The sequence below is a fragment of the Acromyrmex echinatior genome, chromosome 1 (genome assembly GCF_024713525.1).
Source record: "Acromyrmex echinatior isolate Ae372 chromosome 1, ASM2471352v2, whole genome shotgun sequence".
NCBI lineage: Eukaryota > Metazoa > Arthropoda > Insecta > Hymenoptera > Formicidae > Acromyrmex > Acromyrmex echinatior.
The window spans coordinates 12,802,145-12,821,549 of NC_141852.1; the positions used below are offsets into that span (position 1 = coordinate 12,802,145).

Here is a 19,405-nt window from a genome sequence, read left to right on the forward strand (position 1 = left end):
ATAATATAAAGAAAGATTGAGTCACGATTGTACGAAGGACGAGAGATCGTTTTTTTTTCTCGTTTCGTTATTATTCCATCGATAATGAATGTTGTGAACGAGCTGGTTTCTAATAATTGGTCTTTTATCCGCGTTCAACTTATTTGCGTTAATATATGTAAAATGTCAACCTATTAATAATTAATTGCGCATATATGCTACCAGTATTCTTTTATGTTGGTATGAAAAGAAGAAAATAGAATCAGTCATATGCTCATATTGGATAATGCTACATAATAATTTTGTCAACATTACCTATTACCTATAATACCAATTGTGAATATATTACATTAAAGATAATGTTAAAATATGATTAGAATTATTATTGTTCATAATATAAACTTGATTTTGCGCATCATAAAAAATTCTACCGAAGCAAAACAGATGTTCAGTTTCTTTGTTTAAAAAAAGAAATATTGCACTTCATCCTTGATTTTAATGATTGACGAACTGTAATTTCATGCTTGATGAATACAGAAAGAGAACAAAAGAAGAAATATGTTTAAGAAAATTTTATCAATGTCGATAAATAATACTTATACAATTATTTTAAAAATCTGACTGTTTGAAGAGAAAAATATAAATTGTCTTGTTTCTTGATAATTTATCAAGTATTTCTATCTAAACTCAATTTTAATCGTTAATTAACTTTTGTCATAGATGTGTAAATTTACTGTTGGCAGTGATTGCTTGAATATTTGATTTTTGCAGACTGTTCTTTTAAATAATACTAATGATGTAGCAATGCATCAATAATTCAGCGAATGCCAATGCGACGGCAACCGACATAGAACATCCGGCCAGCATTAATTACGCTTGTAAGTTTTATAGCTAGAATGATGCGAAAATAGTGCTTTAATAATTTATTTCCGATGTGCGCTTAAAGGTGATAAATAAGTAGAGCGACCACGCGAGCATGAAAATGGATTACGATGGTCGACCGACCTGTTGTTAACGTCGGTGATTCATGATGTTAGAGGAGCACTGAAAGGATAATGCCTTCCACACATGTCGACAGTATTCCGTGAATTTATGACTCGTGCACTTTATGATAAGGATGCGCATGCGTTCTTTATAGTGAGATACGGATTAACACGCGCAGTTAGAGATGTATTCGCGCGCGTGTATAATTTTTAAATTACATTGAGGTAGAGCTTTAGTTATTTGCATTAATCTAAATAATATTTGGATACTTGTAGGATTAAGTTTGTAAGGAAAAATTAAAACAAACAGGTAGCATAACGAGTAACAATAATAATAGATTTATATATATATATATAAATTAAAATTGAATGAAAATTTATGTAAATTTAATTTATTTTTAAATCGATTTTAATCTAAAAGTAATTCTGAATTAATAGTTTATAAAAAAAGCTTTGTAATATTTTTTGCTTTAGTAATTATAAAGCTTTGAGAATTTTTCTTTATGATAAAACACTGCACCTTAAAAAGCATTGCCACATTGCTTAATTATAAATTACGTTTAATTATTCGAAATATTTTCATGTAATTTTACAAGAAAAAGAAGTTGCTTACCATTGTTTGGTATGCGAGTGTCACATTCCGAGTTTTTTTTATGTTTACTACTAATAAAGTTAGTTAAAGGTTCTTGGTGAGGAATTTCGCAAGGACACGTAGCGTCTTCGAGAGACTAGCATATTATAAGGATAAAATCTATCCGTAGATAGTCATCATGCGCATACTATGGAGAAAACTAATGATATTTACAAAAAATGTAAAATGACATCATACTAAGTAATGACAGTTGTATTGACAATTCCGAGGCCGTTTGTTTCAGCAATTACTTTTCTAAATAATTTAATTAATTTTCTTGCAAACATTGTATTTACAGATTATACAAAAATTTCTTAATCAAATTGTTCTCTCACATACAAATAAGATGAACGGAGTGCACTGTAAGGTGGAATTTTTGCAAAATGCGAACATCGGATTGCGGTTATGTGATTCGTGCGGATAAACGGAGGTAGTCACGGCATGATCGACAAGTCGCGCAAAATTGCGCGATTAATGGTGAATCGGTCAAATTAACGGTAATGATAAACGATTACTTAAACGATGAACGTTGTAGAATCAGATCAAAGGATTATAAATCAGGATCAATTTCTGACGAACGATCAAAGTCGTTCTATTCCGCAGTTTAAACGGTTCGACTATCACGAAATATGCTATTATTTCTATCCAAACTGCTTTTAATAGATCTTAATTTTAACATGCATAAATTCAAAGATTAAATATGAAAAACGAGTTTTAATGATTTTTAACATAATAATTTTTAAATAATGGAAAGTTATTTTTATACTTTTGAATGACTTTTTTGTTTTCATTTCAAACTTTTAATTATTGCATAAATTTAACTTGTTTATATTATTAAAATCATTAAAGATTTAAATATTACATATTTATGATTCTTTAGACACACAAATTTACATAATGTCTACGATATTTTATAGTAGACATTTATTTTCGACGTTAAAATTAATGTTAATCACGCAAATTATTGACAACATAGAATCAATAATTTATTACAATTTTGCAATAGAAGCATGTTACATTAAAAGATTTTCTTTAAATTTATGTAAAAATTATGCCATCAATTGTCATAGAATTGGATTTATTATAATTAAATCATCTATGGTACACAAAATTGCGCAAGTCAAATATAATTATTATCTAATGTAATTTAAACGTAGTTATTTTTCCATAAGGCAATATTTTATAATGTCATACAAAAAAACTAGAACTTATTTTAAAGATTTATTTAATCCTTAACAATGAATTCACAGACTTATGCATGAAATAGAATTTATAATAAAGAAACATAATAATATCTTTTTCGTTATGAAACATAATACGTTTAACTGACATTCTATAAATTATTCTATAAATTACATGCTATAAATGCCAGTATCTTCGATCATTCCATTAACAATAATGATACTGTCCTTGTTAATCGTAAAATTATTTGCACTATTAGCGAAGATTATATTTCGAAATGCACATTTCTCGCAATGCAACTGTGTGATTTATCCCAGTCTAAATTTAGTCGTAATATTTATGATCTTTAAATCGCAGAGTTACAACGCCATTATAGTTGTAACATAAGACTTTCGTTTCTTATACCGTGGAAAAGTATCCTACTTTTACACTCCTCCGCTTTTATACCGTATACTCGATTTGAACTTCAGTGCCTATTGTATTCTTAATTAAACTTCCGCGTCGCGATCTATTATTTAATCATCATGTAACATTATTGGACACAATTTACTAGAAGACACAAATACTTGAAAAGATAGATGCATTTGTGTGTACAAGTAATATCGTATGCAAAGAGAAGCGATATCGCTTTTGCATGCGCTGCTTTGTTATGCATTGATATGTTGAATATTGCAAATTTCATCGATATTTTAGCTTGCATAACTTGCCAGGCTCCAAGCAAAGCTTTATTGTATCTCGTAACGTGATATTCGTATCCGGTGTATTGATCATAATATTTCGGATAGTCCTCTGTGTTGATCATCATATTTCATCAGAAGTGATATATAAGAATATATACATACTTATATAATATTGCGAATACAAGTATCACGAGTGTTAATTTAAGGAAGATATTTTCTAATTTATTTTATGTCATTTTGCAACAGATTTGAGAGGTTTATATATTTATCGATTTTTACTAGTAGGATAGAATAATAGATGAAACAATGAATCTATTATATGATTGTCTATTTCATTTGTTCTATCATTTTTTTTTTGGAGATTCTATCGAGAATATATTAGGTGTTGGAATTAATTCGTAGCGTTTTACAAGTGATGGGAAGTACTTTCATTAATGTATTTTTTAATGCTCATGTGAAATAAATAACATTCTTTCATTAAAAAACGCTACGAATTAATTCCAATACCTAATATATGTAATTAAAGAAAAAGGATCATCAAGAATGAGTTACAAAATGTGACAAAATCAATAATACAATGGTGCGAATTCGTAAAATTTATTGCCCACTTTTATAAATTCTTGCTTATGCTATATTGAGATAGTACTCTTCTCATAGTTCTTTTCGCATATCAAAACATCTTTCTCAGATGGATTACGGCATCGTCAACGCGAACGGGGTCTTTGAGACGATCGTAACAGTTGAGTGCGAATAATTACATATCCTGCTCACCGCTTGTTAATATTTTGCAATATAAAACTATTGTTAGATCAATACAATCACTATAATGGAGAAAATGGAGAAATGAATTTGACAAACGATTATTGAAACCGTTAGGCTTCTAATCTGCTTATCGACTTAAGCAAATGATGACGTAAATCATCAAGCAATAACGTATTTAAATATACTAATACAAATATGAAAATTTATTATTTTTAATTGCTGTATGTGATAAAATAGTAAGAGCAATGATGTTGCAAAAATTCAAAATTTACTTTTATTATATATTTATGAGGAAATATAATTTTGTTTAAGGAAAAAATTTTACTAATCTTTGATAAGATATTATAGTATACTTAGTTCTTTACGCGATAGTAAAGTACTTATTACTTTACTAGTTAAGATTAGATGCTTTATGTTGGTTATATTTGAAGATATTAATGTATATATAACTCGTTTATTTTTGTTTGCTTAGATATCATATTATTGTATCAATTTATCTTTAGTTTATATTGCAAACTATAATAATACAATATTTTTATATTATAATGTAGAGCACAATAATTTAATAATATACAAAATATTAATAATCTAATTTCGGATTGAGGAAATAATAAAACTTTTAATTTCAAATTTAAATTAATGGAAAAGTTAAGTTAATACATTTCGTAGAATATCGTGCGCTGGAAGTTAATACCAAAGAGAAAATATCCAACAGTGCTGATGTTGGTGCTAATATTAAGGAAATCCCTTGAAACGATTATTGTCTGTAATAATGATCGTGACAGCCATGTCCCAGTTGCTTCGCTTGCGGACCACGTGCACTCTATTGTTCCTTTCGTTGGGAAGACCTTACCTAAGATATATCCTGTCATTTTTCTTCAATGAAGATCTATGGGCTGTGCGATTGGAAATCTGACATGCAATTTTACACGCAAAAAACTTGCAACAATTTAATACAACAATTTTCATTACATTATAAAATTTTATTACATTACAATACAAAATTAAGAGAGCGTTTTTCAATCATTTCATATTACTCATTAATTACGTTCATTCTAGAAATTAATTAAAATAACTAAAAAGTAACTTAAATAATTTTATGAATTATCGAGGTTCTAATAAGTTAAACTAATTTTTTTCTATCCACATTTACAATTTTATGTATAGGCTTTATGTGTACATGTGTGCGTGTGTGACTTAATTATTGTTCCGTTTACTTTAGATTACAAAATACAATTCATCATCTTAAATAAAAAATTTAAATAAAAGTGTTTAAACTTATGTATATAAATTATGAACAATAATAAAATATCACTTTATGAAATTACTTTCTCATAAAAAAGATTGAAATTCCATTGTTAAATCCGTTATTAAATTTCTTACTTAATTTGTTACTAATTGACAAAAATTTGTTTATTTCAGACAGATGGTATCGTATTAAAAAAGATATAAATCAACGAAGATAATGGATTTCCCTGCCTGACCTTGTTGACCAGGACAAATCTCCTCCGAATATTCTTCATCCACCTTTATTCTCAGTGTCATCTTAAAGTACAAGGTACGTAAATAACTAATTATATTTGAAGAAAAGTCGCTCCGCTTCAAAACATCAAGTTTTACTTATAAAATGTAGTTCTAAAGATTAATCACGCAGATTTTAAGAGTAAATCGTTTCGATTAAACTATTTTTATTCAACAATTTAATTCAGTTCAGGATATATTTGGTCGATAGAGATCATATGATTTGTTCACGCCGTCGATGGATGCTGCTTTATCCTTTAAATTCAGTTGAGAAAGTTGCCGGGATCATGATTTCCTGTGTTAGTCGCTGTGTAGGTCGCACTGGGATCCTTTTACTCTCATACCATATATCTCACGATTCTTCCCGTATATTCACAACGATTAGATGTCTCCGAACCGATTTCGCATCCACAACGTGATCATTTTTCGATGCAATCGGATAGTTAATTATAGCTTGATTTCCTGATGGCGCGTCGACAATTTCAATGAGGAAATTTTAATGAGCCGCTAAATTTTTGCCATTTGTAAGTTTTCGATATAAAATTGACAATTCATTAATAATTTATTGCCTATTTTAATGAGATTAAATCTAATTCATTGAATGAGTTAGATTATAAAAAATATGATCTTTTTAAATATGACGCTTTCTAATGTCTTTATAATTTCACATATAATTTTTTATACTTGAAAAATGTAATAATATACATATAAATAATAAAAATATAAAAATGTCTAATATATTAACATATATAAAGGTATTTTATATACATTTTTACATAAAAATATTTATTTATTAGAATTATGATTTAATGATAAACTGTACCATGATTTCGTTGTTAAAATTCAAAAAGAATAATTTAGAATTAAGAGAAGAACTTAAAATTTGGAGTTTTTAATCAAAGGAAAGGAACATCTGGTTATTCGAGAGAAAGAAAAGTTCTGAGAACTTCGCGCTAATTATTACATCCGGCTGTTATAAATAACGAGTTAAAGAGTTTCTTTAATTCAGACTTAATATCTTGTAAGAAATATGGTAAAAAATAAGATCCTCAATTAAAAAAAAACGGTGATTTAAATAAAATATGTAAGATATGTTTAGATCTCCTTTTTTTTGGTAATATTAAATTAATAAAAACACACACACACACACACACACACGCGCGCACACACACGCACGCACACGCACACACACGCGCACACACACACACACACACACACACACGGTGTTATTAAATTCGACACCACTTATTCTGAGCAGGTAGAGCGGACTAAACTGAGCCGAAAAATCCTGTACTATTTTGCGATTTTTGCAATGGTTAACGAGATATTAATTATTAAAAGTCGCTAAATGTTGATTTTCAATAATTTTTTTACTCAAATACTATCAATTTTACAGAAAAACAACAAGAGATAAAAAATGTTTATTTTTTTCTTATAAAGTTCTGAGAATTTTTTCACAATTTTTTAATATCGTATTTTCACATAGAAAATAATAAAAATAAGAAAATGCAGTACTAAAAAGTTGATAAAAAATTTTGAAAAAATTTTTAGAATTCTATGAGAAGAAAATTAATGATTTTTGTCTCTTGCAATTTTTTTATAAAGTTGATAGTGTTTGAGTAAAAAATTATTGAAAACCAATATTTAACGACTTTTAGTAATTAATATCTCGTTAATCATTGCGAAAATCATAAAATGGTAGATGACTGTTCGGTTCAGTTTAGTCCGCTCTACCTGTTCCTATGTATAGAACAAGAATATAGAAATTGATAAAAATTGTTTTTTGTCTTTCTTCATTATTTATTGAATTATTAAAGAAGATAAAAATCATGTTCTGAAATATAAATATTTTTGCATCCATTATGTTATCGTCGCGACTTGTCGCCCTATGAAGGAGTCACACATACTTGATGTCTACCCTGCTACACAAAGACATCGCCTCTTCTTTGAACTTAGTCGGTGTAGACGCTGGTTTCTTATGACTTCCCATATGTTCCCCAATACCCTTGGATCCCGGAGGAATCTCCCTTCCCATCATGTTAGTTGACCAATCGACTACCCCCCTCTTTCTCTCTCTCTCTCTCTCTCTCTCTCGCTCTCTCTCTCTCTCTCTCTCTCTCTTTCTCTCTCTCACTCTCTCACTCTCTTCGAGCTCCCCTCTTGATTCTCGAACGGCCCCCTAGTCGAAGACTTCGTCTGGCGTCTGGCGGCAGTTGGGAGCGAGACGCCGACACGATATACGACGAGTATTTTTGCCCCGAATTTGTCGAACTCCGGAATGCAATTTAATTTTTCATTAACGTGTTTCTCATGTTATTGTACATAAATAATTTTATGAAGTTAAAAAGACCTGCAGTCTCTTGATATAAATAATTATCGCGGCTATCGGGTTAAACGAGATAAGGTTTGGGGAACGAGAATGTGCCGGTTACTGATGTAGAGGTGTGTGTAACAGGTCCTTGTATATATATATATATATATAAAACCTTTCAAGTACCGACCGGCGACCGGCGACCGGCGATTGGCAACCGGCCTCTAACAACGACTTTTGAATGCTCCAACTGAATCAGGTGACGCATGAAGGTAGAAAAAGATCGATGAATCCGAAAAGCAAAAAGTTGATCGTATTCGGCTTAAAACTGTCAAGTTAACGTCATCATCATGTTCACAAAGAACGAGTGACGATGAGCGATAATTTGTATGTGTTTGCGGGCGATCGCTCAATGCGCAAGGAATCGTGAGAATTGTAAGATCGAAGTACATCGAGCTTGCTTTCAGCTCCGTCCTTCCCATTCAGGCACGTCGCATTCATCCGGCGCAGCGGCGGCAACAGCAGCCGATACGCACGCATACTCATACATTTATACACATATATACATACATATATATATATATATATATATATATATATATATATATATATATATATATATATATGCGAATAGTCGGGAGAAGAAAGCGCGTCCGGTTCGTGTTTTGTCCTTTAATGAGTGTTGTTTTCTTCGGGATATCCGCGGTTTCAGAAGAAGAAAACATAGTGGGTACATAGTGATCGCCAATGCATTCTTCCTGATTCCGAGGTGGACCAGCTAAAGATAAGAACGAAAAGGAACTGCGAGATGACGTGATACGCCAATGGAAGAGGAATGCCGGCGTATTAACGCGGATCCGTTCCTCTTCCCTTGATAACGGAGGTCGTCGTCGAGTGTCACGGGATGCGACCCGGGCACCCCGGGACGTCTTCTGGATGGATTCGAAAGGCTGACGATCTCTCGACCAAGCTGATCCCGACGGTCACGATCGATTCATTTCTTTATATTTTTCGTAAGTAGAACGTAGAAATAGTCAATGGCTAGGATGATCCGACTTGTTTTGCAATCCGGATTGGTTCGACACCGAAGTAATATTCCGTTGGAGAGTAACACTATTAAAGTTTTTATTTCATATAAAGCGTTTGATGTAACGGTACCAGAATCCGCTAGTAGGTATCAAGATTTAATTTGATAGGTAGGAATATTACTTTTTGATGTATTCATAAAAATTTCAAGTTTTTAGATTTCTTAATATATAATACCATTCACGATATATACTTGATTCTATTCCCAATCTTTCGAGGAATATGTTTTTTCAGATCTGTTTTTGACGAGTCATCGAAAGCTTGAGAAAATTAATAAAAAAAAAATCCTCTCTCTCTTCAAGGAGAGATATAAATTTATGTAACTCTAAGCACATAAATAAATATTAATAAATGTAAATATAAACTTAAAGTCAGTCTAAACAAGAATTAGAGAAACGATTTACTTAATCAAAGAATTCACGTTGTGATTGATAGCCATAAGATTGGCGAAAATTTCATGACGCAATTAAGTATCGATCGATTTGATGGTTTCGTGGCAACGAAGTGACTGCCTGAAGAAAACCGTTAAAACGATCGTGACCTCAATTTACTTTTACTGGATTCTGTATATCGATTCTGTATATCCGTGTTTCTGCGGCTATACGAAATAATTTGATTGAATTTGTTGCGTTTCAATCGGAATTAGTAATGTAAAGATAATAAATTCATATTTTGCACTTATTGATTAAAAATTAAGATGCGTGCGATCACGCGAAGAACATCGATTGTTCTCCTTTTTCTTTCTCTCAGAGAAATCAGGAACTGTATGTACACGCATCGTACGTCCGTGCCGGTGCATAGAATTTCGTCGAATACCGTTCGCGGCCGCACGCTACAAATTATGAAAGTGTGTGAAAGCTTAGAGAAGAGCTAAATACGTGGCTCTCGTTCAATCGGCGAAATATCACATGATTGTACGCTTTAATGACCCATTTCAATCGATTTTAATGACGTCAATTGAAAAACAAGCGAAGGATTCAATTTCCGCTATCGACGAATAATGAGAACGCGATAAATTCACAGTAAACCGGCATTTTACCATATTAATCGAAAGATTTTATAAAAAAAAAACGGCCTTGATATTTCTTTTATGAATCATCGATAGCGAAACAGGTTTTTATTTGTCACAATTTTTTTTTTATTCTTAACATTATAATAGCTCTAACCTTTTAAACATTTTTGTGTTAATTCTGATTGCAATTCGTCGTCAATTGAGTGATATCTAATTAATCATTGCATTTGTTTAATTACTTTTAATTTATGGAAGTTCAATAATTAATATTTAAACTGTGTGTGTGTCGAAGAACAAGTGTGACCTTTGCATGTCAGATTGCTGTTCTTATGCATTTGCGCTAGATACAAACAAAGGAAATGGACAAGTTGATAACAATAACGTATTATGAGTTATGGCGCAACTTAGATATTATCTGTCAAGAAAATTATAATATAGCATCTGATGTCTGTAACTGATCGACGTAACGCCATTGCAATATAAAATAATGCTATCGTGACTCTTTATTATAATTGTTTATCGTCAACAGCGTATGGTCACTGTTAAACATTTTTTGAATATTTAATGTTACAAATATTAAAGAATTGCGGTATGCAAAATGCAAACATAGAAATATTTAGTATTCGTTAAATACAAAATGCTATAGGCTTACATTCTTTCGTTCAAATAAATAAGTTGATAATTGCTCTGATTCTAAAAATAAATGTTTTATGCAAATTTCCAGTGTAATATTATTAAAATATTCTTAAAACACGGTTCTTAAATATAGATGCATAATCACACAAGATGCACAATAAAACATACTTTTTTAAAAATAATTTTATTAATATATTCTTAATATTTACTATGATGTAGTATGAAAGGTCACTGTTATCTTTTAATTCACGAAGGTTAACTCACGAAGGTTAATTAGTTTAAACACTATTAAGAAACTTTATTTTTAGATCGCATATATGAGAATATCAATATTAGAAAAGCCTACAACGGTCGAAGCTGGATTTTTTAATAGCTTAGAATAATTCAATCTTGAATTATACTATATGTACTATATACGTACTTCCATATATATATCATATTTGTAGTCTTTTTAAACTGCGCGCTGAATTGTTTTTCCGCAATTAAACTATTTTAATAATCGCAAATTAAATTGACAAACAATGTTTTTTTTATAATTTGATATCCAATCAGCAAGTATCATACAAGTACATATATGTATAGTAGATATATATAGTAATTCAAGATTGAATTATTTTAAGCATTAAAAGATCCAGCTTCGACCGTTAAAGGCCTTTAATTTCTAGTATTAACTAGTTTACTAGGATTCAAAGATAAGTAATTATAATTAAAATTACATTAGCTTCTTGAATAAGAGTGTATAGATACGACGATCGATAAATGTTCGATATATCATAATCATCTATTATGTACTTGTACTAATCATTTTCGAGAGATGATAACGTGTAATCTTTACTCTTAGAGAAAATAACGTGCATAAAGACCAATATGCACGACTAAGCTTGACCCCCGGCTCGCGTCTTGATAACGGTTGTGCGATCCAAGTATCACACAATCTGACATCCCCGATAAAGTCGGTCGTAGCGCAACAGGCGCGTCACGTAATATTGCACATATTGCATCTTCACGTGCTAACATCATTTGACGTACCTACAAAGAGTAACATGACAGAATTTACGAAATATGAAGTTGAAAATTAATTTTTCATTTCTAAAACTGTTTTCTAAAACTATTGAAAACAATTCGGCAGCAATATCATCTTGGAAAGTCCTCTTGAAGATGTCACGATTTATGGCAAATTTTATATTTGCTCATCTTTTCTCATTTCTTAGAATTTGAAATTTATGTGAAATTTATACACACATGATTCAGATGATTTAAATGTTGATAACGACGTTTACATGAAAACTCAAATGCAAATTTATACATTAGCAAAGTAAATAGAAATAAATATATTCGCGCGTGAAAGTAGCATTCTTGCCGGGAAAAGAACAGTTGTCAAGAGATATTTTGAATCTCACTCGTGCAGCAAGTAGGAAAAAAATGATCGCTCGATCGCCGTCTATCTCCGTCTAAGACTCGCGCCTTTCGTCGCAAATGATCGGATAAAAGCCGAGTGGCACCCATGTCGGTCGAATCAAGATTGCATCCACACGAGAGAAGGATCGTGTGCAGTTATCCCTCGACAAGATGATGACGTGCGTGCGGCCGGCAATTTAAAGTGCCATTTGCTTCCTGTGATAGGGAACAACGGCCTCATTTCGACATTCAATGTATTGCCGTTAAGTATTTACGCTTTAATTGCCACGGTATAATACGAAAAGTAATTTACTAAATTACGCATTTGTGCTCTATAAAATCGTATATTTGGCTAAAAGAAAAGGAAAAGAAAAAAAAAGAAACAAAAACGATACAAATTAAGAATAGTGAATCTTATCGGAGCGTGACGTCTTTCAGGGTGTGCAGAAGGGGATCCTAAAGACGTTTGTTTTACCGATTAAGTAGGATTTTTACACACAGACGATTTATGTGACACATCACTATCTCCTATTACATCAATATCCCACGCACACAACATATATATATATATATATATAAATTTTCGTAGGACTTTAAAGTCCAATTTTAAGAACTCCACGTTGTTTCTTTGCGCAATTTACTAGTCTGTGACTACTATTTCGTAAATACAGATTGCAACTTTTTATATCAAGCAAATGTTGTTACGACGTGACAGCTCTAGAATGTTATATTGGACTAAGACATGATAAAGATCTCAATCAATGTGTATAATTCTAGAAAAGGATTTTTGAATCTGTAGAAGAGAAGAGAGTAATTGTCATACAAAATTAATTTTTGTGAACGAATTTTACAAACTTTTAGAAATTGAAAAATGGGAATTTGGAAAATAAACACGTAAAGGTTAAAAATACATACACAGAGAATAAAAGAAGCAAAGCAAATAAATATGCATAAGGATAATGTAATTTGTTTTTTAAACAAATTTCTTAAAAGCACAATTAATTAAATGCTTTCTAGTTTTTTAAAAAATATTAATATAAATCTATTTTTTAATTTCTTATCAAAGATAATACAATTCAATAGATAATGTAGAACATTCTATAAGTTATCGCGTCATCACGTAAAATAGATCAACGACATTTGTTTCTATTTTGAATTACTTGAAAAATGAAGAAAACTAGGAATAAATCAAGTCTACTATAAATAGAAGGACTTCAAACGCAAGTTTTATGATCACACTTGTACGTGTAAGCTTTAAATGCTGCAGGAATAGGATATTAAACTATTCACTTTCAAACTATATATGTAATAACAAAATTAGGCATGCATGAATATTCTTACAGAATAATAAATAAATTTTTTTGTAAATAATTATTGTTATCTGGTATTGAAATCTGATACAGAATATGCATTTAAACAATTAAAAAATATTCATATAATTAAAGTATACTCATTTTGAGTATATTAATGTCATTTGAACATAACAGACAGTATATAGATATGCACGTTCAGTTGTCATGAAATGATACCGATTTATGCCATCGAAGTCGTTCGTGAAATAATTGATTCTGATTAAACTCAAGTATATATTTTCAGAATTCTGATATGTATATTTACTCTAGATTTGATTATATTCGACATTATTAATTATTTCGCAATGTACGAAATTCGATGTTAAATATATTATAGCATCATTGGTTTTTTTGAATTATTATTCGATTATATGAAATAACAGCGGATTTAAGTGTTGGATCATGTAGAGAACGGATATTTAGTCGAATGATTCTTTAACCGTTGCTATTACTGCTATTCCAATCGCACGATGCAACGGATTCTGTGAAATTCATTGGTCCAAGCCGGACAACTGTATGTAAACCGTTCGCTTAAACTTCACAGATATCGTAACTGTACGCGGCATAAGTGATACATAAATTCGCATGGAGAATTGGATCTAGCGAATCATAAATGCGCTTTTAAAATATCATATATAGCTTTGATTTATTAACGTTGCTATACACTGCAACAGAAAATTTTTTTTTTAAAACTTATCCTAGATAAATAATTATTATTAACGTATCAAATGAAAGTAATTATCTCATGATTAAGAAGATAAATCACGTATTTTAAATTATAACTTTGATCTTAATTATAAATTGTTATTACGTCTCGCATAGACTTCAGATTAATATAAGCCTAAGATAATAAATTTAATATTAAAAAGAATAAAATGAGAAATAGTAGAGTTTTTGAAATATAGTTTAAAAATAATTTGATGGTACATATATTTTATTATTGTTATTTAATTTATTTTTTATTAGTGCGTAAGATGTTAAATTTAATACTTTTCTAACATAATAAATTCGAGAAACACAAATGTATTATTAGCATCCTTCTTATTCTTGAATATATCAATTACATAATTGGTACTGTATTAAGTTTAAAGAAATTATTATCAAGTCGTGAATGTGCTATTCATTTATGCTGCGACAATACGTAAGTAATTATGAATATCACGTCAATTAATTGATGTATTTAGTTATCTGTGTTATCTGCTATTATACAAAGAAACACATGATGCCATACTATGTCACCATGTAAAACATACATATAATAAACGAACCCCGGAATTGCGTGGCACCAACGAGAGCGTGCTGTATGTTAAATCAAAAGAATTCTCTTTGTACTTTACTTGATATACGCGGCACGTATGTGTGTATTGTGTACCACCAATTGCAGACGATATTGCACGACAGAATGCTATCTCGCTCTCGAATCGCGAAGATCGACGATGGGACGAGACTGGTGAAATCGTCTGCTATAGAGCATCCCCACTGTTCTATTCGCGCCGCGATCTATCCTTCTCTAGATAGATTACCCCCCTTTTTTCTCTTTCCTTCTCCCCTCGCACAATTAGGGTTAATTAGCACGCGTAAGCGAGAAATCGCAATTGGAGCAGGCGAACGTACCAGCCAGCAGTAACAGCAGTAACAGCATCACTCGCTCTCTCTATTCGACTTTCCACAAAATCATCCTCGCTGGACTGCATATGTCGTCATTCCTCCTGTCTTTCTCTCGAGCGAGCACACTGAAACCGGTCTAATTTCGATGATTTCAATTCTCGGAGCTACGTGTATGGAAGAATGGAGCTTTGATATAAAATAGCGCAATAAGAGTTAAGGCAAGCGTCACTTATGATGCATGATATTAATTATTGCACCACGCCGCATGAAATAAACGTGAAGAGTATATATAGTAGGTTTTTACTTTTTTCGGAAAAATAAATAAATGAACAATGAAATTCGTTACGTAAAATTTTCATTTTTCTTTTTAATATAGAAATATAAATTAAAATTTTAGCTTATCAATTTTTATCATTAACAAAAGTAATTATATGCCAGTATATTAAATCGTTTCTACATTTATTGAAGCTTGAACTCGTTGAAAGTATGCCAATTATTATTGAATCACTTCGATATTCACCTTCTGAAGCTATCGGTTATATTATCAATTTAAATAATATTGACGATTTTGTGGGATAACTGGCGTAGGATAATTTCTTTAACACTCTCTTTCGCTATGGTGGTTAGCAATGAAAGAAGAAATCGCGGAGATGCAATGGAATTACGTAAGACGGAGAATGCAGATTTATCTTGCACGAGCACGCGTAACGAGTCTTTATCTGATCCGTAGAAATATTTTAATGCTATAATAGTGTCATTAAATGATATGATATTACATTTTATAAAAATTTTGAAAATTAGCTATTACCATGTCGTGTTATGATGAAATATCAGCCGGTTTATTTGGCCGCCAAAGTATGATTAATATCCGAATTAATTAAATCTGGCGAATCGATATTTTTTGCAAAAATCATGGAATCGTTTAGATTGGAAGAATCATTATTATATAGCCACGTGGTACAGCCATTATGACTCAGCTATCATATATCTTATATACGCAACATTGACGAATAATTTATCAACGACTGACGCAAGCGAATAGAGGATTATCGAGGTGATGTACACATGCAAGAGATTTTATTGTATAGAAAACTTTTATACACTCACAGGATAAACGCATTTTGTTGCGAGGAAGGCAAGAGTTCGCGGTTATGTTTTTTGATCGAGGACCTTGGGATCTAATCATGATTACGACAAGGATGAATATTTATCTACTTAGTGACGTTGCGATTATATTAACGCATGAGAGGATTATTTCCAATAGAATTTTATCGGCAATCTCGAGTTCGTGCGAGAATAGGTCGTGACGGGTACGATAGAAAAATAGGTTGCTATTATTTACTCTTTGCATTTTCCATAAATATGCCGTTTAACTTTGTTCATCTAATGAAAGCTGTATTAAAAAGATTTAGTAAAGAGATTTTGTCTTACTGAAGTTATAACATTAAAGTGAAAGTTAATTGTCATGGTTATAATATAGGCTAATATTGTTAATTTTATCTCACATATCGTTGTCTTTTCACGTTTCAGAAAAAATGAGAATTACTACTAGCAATAAAGAGATTAGAGATAAGAAATAATATTGCTATCTTTAAGCTATCTTAAAGAATTTCTCTCAGAGAGCAAGAAATTCTCTCCTGCTTGGGACAAAGAGCAATATTTGTTAATTTTTTCGTCGAATCGGAGATTCCCAAGAAAAGTGAGTCAAACTTTGCTCACATTTTCGGCTTATTAACCTGCTTTCTCTTAAATATTAGCCGTGTCGTCGTTTATGAATTCTGTTGCGTTGATCGTAAATAAATGTTAAATTTTTTTTGAATACGTCTATTTACCGTCAAGTCCTTTTCAGCTCTAGCTTGTGTATGATTAATTTATTTTGTCTCTTATCGCAATCATCGATACTTCTTTTTATAATATGAATGTAACGGTTTTAGTCTTATTCGATTATTAAGAAAATTGATTATTAAGAAAATAATTGATCTATTTAGCATTAATCCGTAACTTTGAAGCGAATTAAATATGTTAATAGAAAGTATATTAAATATATTCCAATGTATGTAAAACTTGGAAACTTTTGGATATACTTTTTTTTGAGTATCTTTTATTGAATTATTATGATTTTAAATTTGACGGTAACAAGAATACCGTATAAATTAAAACATAGGAAACAATGTAATTATGAAAATCAATTTTGTCAAATCTTGATAAATAAAAGTAGATCTTGACCAAGAAAAGTAGAATAGCTTATTCAAGTGTTAGTGGAAAAGTTTCGACCTATTTATAAGAAAAAAATTTCAGAAAATATTTAAATTTCTCTTTTGATAGACTCAATGTAATGGAAGGGTTATATTGAACGATGACGATTGAGTCGATATAAACGCGTTCGTTCCGCGCAATTTACGTTCTAGCTGGTCGATTCGCTGTTGTGCGGGATTGCTAATTCCAAACGAAACGATAAGAACAGGCATGGAATAAACGGGAACGAGGTGGCATCGCGCTTGCACGTACACAAGTTACACTTTCGCATTGCAATTGCAACGTCGTTTATCGAACTTAGGGCGTGACGGTAGATTAAATAAATAATAGTTGATTAGTGATTCCTTGAATATAGATAATTGCTTAATTTAAGAAGTCAGATATTATATTGCTATCGAAAAATTATCAAGAAAATCATGCAAAAAATGCATAAATTTGGTGATTATATATATATATTACGATTACTAAAATCTTTTGACATATACATTTAATCGCCGGTTCAATTATATTTGTAATATAACATCGCAACATTATTGATTACATGAAGAAACCGATTATATTATGTATATTTTATTAAGTTATAAGTTATCTTTAAGATTATATCTTCTGATCTCTTCTAACAATATCTTGTATTATAAAAATTCGAATTAATGATTTTTTTCGAGGATTTAATTATATGTCGTAATCAATCTTGTGTGCATCTATAATTATTATCGCTATAGTTTTCTTTTATACTGTAAGTAACTTTAATATGTAGTCTATAAAATTATTTATTGGAATAAATAAAAATATTTTAATTTAATGATTATTTTAATTAAAAGTCCTTTAAAACGTTTTTTTTATAGTATATTTTTTATCAATATTTTTTCACTGAAAAAAAAAGAGAAATTGAATTTTGTATACTTTTTCTTCTAAACCCTCTCTGTTACTAAAATCTTTTGACATATACATTTAATCGCCGGTTCAATTATATTTGTAATATAACATCGCAACATTATTGATTACATGAAGAAACCGAACATACTAATAGAATTTTAATTAATATGTGGACAGGATAGAGGATTATCAGAATAAAATTATTATTCTATTAAATACCGTCGCCAGATTAAAAATTTCGTAGGTACAAAAAGTATAATAGATACATATAGACGCATATACAATAAAACAAACGTGACAGAGGTAGTTTTCATAGAAAATCCTAGGTTACGGTCAAACTTGATCCTGAGAGTCCGCCATCATTGCCTAGGTTTAGAGGGAAAGGAAAGGAAGAGACTAGGGAGAGACGAAGAGAAACATCATCGGGCAAAAGACCCGAGGTGGTCAGGAAGGGAGGAGGTTAGTTGAAGCGAAGTGCAAAAGGTGAAAAACAGTTTGCCATCAGCATAACCGGTTCCACGTATCTCCGACGAGCGGGTCTTGCGCTCCTTCTCTCTCTTGTTTTCTTTTGCTCTTCTGAGACTCGCCCGGTCCGGCCAACGGGGTTTCGCCCGACAGGGTCGCTCGCTTTCTTGATGATAGTCGAGTACTGGTTACCAGTAGCGGGTGTCCTTATACAGTTAAAGACATTATCTCGTCTCTTGCCCCAAATTCTGTCAACTAGTCATGGATTACTTTGTAGTAACTTACGTATCGTTTACTTGTGGATAAATCATTTGCCTTATTTCTTCTTCTTAAAAAGAATGATTTCCCAACGTTCCAACTAAAACAGTATCGTAATTTAATAAATAAAAATCTCTGGATCCGTGGATTGTCATCCATTGAGTTTACCCTTTTATAGATATATTTTGAATTTATTTCCGATAATTTTTAAATTATTTACAGAGAGTTATTTTAAAAATTGAAAAATACAAATTGAAACTTTTGTTAAATTTTTGTTAATTTTTAGCGAAATTAATTACTTATGAATAAATCTTTATCAATATCTCTAAGATTTTGACAAGTGTAGAAAAAATAAGTTTGGATTGAATAATAAAGTAGTCAGTATAAAAGAGAGTCTCTATCATTAGCA

The 19,405-nt window shown here is 30.9% G+C and overlaps 1 protein-coding gene across 5 annotated transcripts in view; it reads left to right on the forward strand.

The window, feature by feature from the left end:
• LOC105146873 (hypothetical protein) overlaps window positions 1–19,405 on the forward strand; it is a 36,826-nt gene that overhangs the window by 12,104 nt on the left and 5,317 nt on the right. For 2 of the 5 annotated variants that reach the window (XM_087414201.1, XM_087414200.1), the window contains exons 2-3: window positions 5,640–5,775; window positions 8,762–9,062. The gene's annotated coding sequence lies outside the window, so the exon portion shown is untranslated. Of the gene's footprint in view, window positions 1–5,639; window positions 5,776–7,916; window positions 8,322–8,761; window positions 9,063–19,405 lie in introns of those variants that run through there. The other 3 variants (XM_087414197.1, XM_011057478.2, XM_087414205.1) reach the window with 3 other exon arrangements.